Raw genomic sequence first — 4,888 nt, forward strand, 5'->3', positions numbered from 1 at the left:
ATTTGACTTTCATTTGATTCAAAAAGCTTTGTTTGAATGTGTTTGACTTTCATTTGACTCAATTAGCTATGTTGAAAGTGTTTGACTTTCATTGGACTCAATTAGCTTTGTTGAATACATTTGACTTTCATCTAAATCAAGAAGCTTTATTTGAATATGTTTGACTTTCATTTGACTCAATTGACTTTGTTGAATGCATTTGACTTTCATTTGATTCAAAAAGCTTTGTTTGAATGTGTTTGACTTTCATTTGACTCAATTAGCTTCGTTGAATGTGTTTGACTTTCATTTGACTCAATTAGCATTGTTGAATGCAATTGACTTTCATTTGATTCAAAAAGCTTTGATTGAATGTATTTGACTTTCATTTGATTCTAAACGCTTTGTTGAAAGTGTTAGACTTTCATTTGACTCAATTATCTATGTTGAATGCATTTGATTTTCATTTAATTCAAAAAGCTTTGTTTGAATGTGTTTGACTTTCATTTGATTCTAAAAGCTTTGTTGAAAGTGTTTGACTTTCATTTTACACAATTAGCTTTGTTGAATGCATTTAACTTTCATTTGATTCAAAAAGCTTTGTTTGAATGTGTTTCATTTGACTCAATTAGCATTGTGGAATGCAATTGACTTCCATTTGATTCAAAAAGCTTTGTTTGAATGTATTTGACTTTCATTTGATTCTATAAGCTTTGATGAAAGTGTTTGACTTTCATTTGACTCAATTAGCTTTGTTGAATTCATTTGATTTTCATTTGATTCAAAAAGCTTTGTTTGAATGTGTTTGACTTTCATTTGATTCTAAAAGCTTTGTTGAAAGTGTTTGACTTTCATTTGACTCAATTTGCTTTGTTAAATGAATTTGACTTTCATTTGAATCAAAATGCTTTGTTTGAATGTGTTTGACTTTCTTTTGAATCAATTAGCTTTGTTGAATGTGTTTTACTTTCATTTGACTTAATTAGCATTGTGGAATGCAATTGACTTTCATTTGATTCAAAAAGCTTTGATTGAATGTATTTGACTTTCATTTGATTCTAAACGCTTTTGTTGAAAGTGTTTAACTTTCATTTGACACAATTAGCTTTGTTGAATGCATTTGACTTTCATTTGATTCAAAAAGCTTTGTTTGAATGTGTTTGACTTTCATTTGACTCAATTAGCTTTGTTGAAAGTGTTTGACTTTCATTTGACTCAATTAGCTTTGTTGAATGCATTTGACTTTCATTTGAATCAAGAAGCTTTATTTGAATGTGTTTGACTTTCATTTGACTCAATTCGCTTTCTTAAATGTATTTGACTTTCATCTGATTCAAAAAGCTTTGTTTGAATGTGTTTGACTTTCTTTTGACTCAATTAGCTTTGTTGAATGTGTTTGACTTTCATTTGACTCAATTAGCTTTGTTGAATGCATTTGACATTCATTTGATTCAAAAGCTTTGTTAGAATGTGTTTGACTTTCATTTGATTCAAAAAGCTTTGTTGAAAATGTTTGACTTTCATTTGACTCAGTTAGCTTTGTTGAATGCATTTGACTTTCATTTGAATCAAGAAGCTTTGTTTGAATGTGTGTGCCTTTCATTTGACTCAATTGGCTTTGTTGAATGCAATAGACTTTCATTTGATTCAAAAAGCTTTGTTTGAATTTGTTTGACTTTCATTTGACTCAATTAGCTTCGTTGAATGTGTTTGACTTACATTTGACTCAATTAGCATTGTGGAATGCAATTGACTTTCATTTCATTCAAAAAGCTTTGTTTGAATGTATTTGACTTTCATTTGATTCTAAAAGCTTTGATGAAAGTGTTTGACTTTCATTTGACTCAATTAGCTTTGTTGAATTCATTTGATTTTCATTTGATTCAAAAAGCTTTGTTTGAATGTGTTTGACTTTCATTTGATTCTAAAAGCTTTGTTGAAAGTGTTTGACTTTCATTTGACGCAATTAGCTTTGTTGAATGCATTTGACTTTCATTTGAATCAAAAAGCGTTGTTTGAATGTGTTTGACTTTCATTTGACTCAATTAGCTTTGTTGAAAGTGTTTGACTTTCATTTGACTCAATTAGCTTTGTTGAATGCATTTTACTTTCATTTGATTCTAAAAGCTTTGTTTGAATGTGTTTGACTTTCTTTTGACTCAATTAGCTTTGTTGAATGTGTTTCACTTTCATTTGACTCAATTAGCATTGTGGAATGCAATTGACTTTCATTTGATTCAAAAAGATTTGATTGAATGTATTTGACTTTCATTTGATTCTAAACGCTTTGTTGAAAGTGTTTGACTTTCATTTGACTCAATTAGCTATGTTGAATGCATTTGATTTTCATTTGATTCAAAAAGCTTTGTTTGAATGTGTTTGACTTTCATTTGATTCTAAAAGCTTTGTTGAAAGTGTTTAACTTTCATTTGACACAACTAGCTTTGTTGAATGCATTTGACTTTCATTTGAATCAAGAAGCTTTATTTGAATGTGTTTGACTTTCATTTGACTCAATTGGCTTTGTTGAATGCATTTGACTTTCATTTGATTCAAAAAGCTTTGTTTGAATGTGTTTCATTTGACTCAATTAGCATTGTGGAATACAATTGACTTCCATTTGATTCAAAAAGCTTTGTTTGAATGTATCTGACTTTCATTTGATTCTATAAGCTCAGATGAAAGTGTTTGACTTTCATTTGACTCAATTAGCTTTGTTGAATTCATTTGATTTTCATTTGATTCAAAAAGCTTTGTTTGAATGTGTTTGACTTTCATTTGATTCTAAAAGCTTTGTTGAAAGTGTTTGACTTTCATTTGACTCAATTAGCTTTGTTAAATGCATTAAACTTTCATTTGAATCAAAATGCTTTGTTTGAATGTGTTTGACTTTCTTTTGAATCAATTAGCTTTGTTGAATGTGTTTTACTTTCATTTGACTTAATTAGCATTGTGGAATGCAATTGACTTTCATTTGATTCAAAAAGCTTTGATTGGATGTATTTGACTTTCATTTGATTCTAAACGCTTTTGTTGAAAGTGTTTAACTTTCATTTGACTCAATTAGCTTTGTTGAATGCATTTGACTTTCATTTGATTCAAAAAGGTTTGTTTGAATGTGTTTGACTTTCATTTGACTCAATTAGCTTTGTTGAAAGTGTTTGACTTTCATTTGACTCAATTAGCTTTGTTGAATGCATTTGACTTTCATTTGAATCAAGAAGCTTTATTTGAATGTGTTTGACTTTCATTTGACTCAATTCGCTTTGTTAAATGCATTTGACTTTCATTTGATTCAAAAAGCTTTGTTTGAATGTGTTTGACTTTCTTTTGACTCAATTAGCTTTGTTGAATGTGTTTGACTTTCATTTGACTCAATTAGCTTTGTTGAATGCATTTGACATTCATTTGATTCAAAAGCTTTGTTAGAATGTGTTTGACTTTCATTTGATTCTAAAAGCTTTGTTGAAAGTGTTTGACTTTCATTTGACTCAGTTAGCTTTGTTGAATGCATTTGACTTTCATTTGAATCAAGAAGCTTTGTTTGAATGTGTGTGCCTTTCATTTGACTCAATTGGCTTTGTTGAATGCAATAGACTTTCATTTGATTCAAAAAGCTTTGTTTGAATTTGTTTGACTTTCATTTGACTCAATTAGCTTCGTTGAATGTGTTTGACTTACATTTGACTCAATTAGCATTGTGGAATGCAATTGACTTTCATTTCATTCAAGAAGCTTTGTTTGAATGTATTTGACTTTCATTTGACTCTAAAAGCTTTGATGAAAGTGTTTGACTTTCATTTGACTCAATTAGCTTTGTTGAATTCATTAGATTTTCATTTGATTCAAAAAGCTTTGTTTGAATGTGTTTGACTTTCATTTGATTCTAAAAGCTTTGTTGAAAGTGTTTGACTTTCATTTGACTCAATTAGCTTTGTTGAATGCATTTGACTTTCATTTGAATCAAAAAGCTTTGTTTGAATGTGTTTGACTTTCATTTGACTCAATTAGCTTTGTTGAAAGTGTTTGACTTTCATTTGACTCAATTAGCTTTGTTGAATGCATTTTACTTTCATTTAATTCTAAAAGCTTTGTATGAATGTGTTTGACTTTCTTTTGACTCAATTAGCTTTGTTGAATGTGTTTCACTTTCATTTGACTCAATTAGCATTGTGGAATGCAATTGACTTTCATTTGATTCAAAAAGATTTGATTGAATGTATTTGACTTTCATTTGATTCTAAACGCTTTGTTGAAAGTGTTTGACTTTCATTTGACTCAATTAGCTATGTTGAATGCATTTGATTTTCATTTGATTCAAAAAGCTTTGTTTGAATGTGTTTGACTTTCATTTGATTCTAAAAGCTTTGTTGAAAGTGTTTCACTTTCATTTGACACAATTAGCTTTGTTGAATGCATTTGACTTTCATTTGAATCAAGAAGCTTTATTTGAATGTGTTTGACTTTCATTTGACTCAAATGGCTTTGTTAAATGCATTTGACTTTCATTTGATTCAAAAAGCTTTGTTTGAATGTGTTTGACTTTCATTTGACTCAATTAGCTTCGTTGAATGTGTTTGACTTTCATTTGACTCAATTAGCATTGTGGAATGCAATTGACTTTCATTTCATTCAAAAAGCTTTGTTTGAATGTATTTGACTTTCATTTGATTCTAAAAGCTTTGATGAAAGTGTTTGACTTTCATTGACTCAATTAGCATTGTGGAATGCAATTGACTTCCATTTGATTCAAAAAGCTTTGTTTGAATGTATTTGACTTTCATTTGATTCTATAAGCTTTGATGAAAGTGTTTGACTTTCATTTGACTCAATTAGCTTTGTTGAATTCATTTGATTTTCATTTGATTCAAAAAGCCTTGTTTGAATGTGTTTGACTTTAATTTGATTC

The sequence above is a fragment of the Chenopodium album genome, chromosome 22 (genome assembly GCF_948465745.1).
Source record: "Chenopodium album chromosome 22, dcCheAlbu1.1, whole genome shotgun sequence".
Classification (NCBI taxonomy): Eukaryota; Viridiplantae; Streptophyta; class Magnoliopsida; order Caryophyllales; family Amaranthaceae; genus Chenopodium; species Chenopodium album.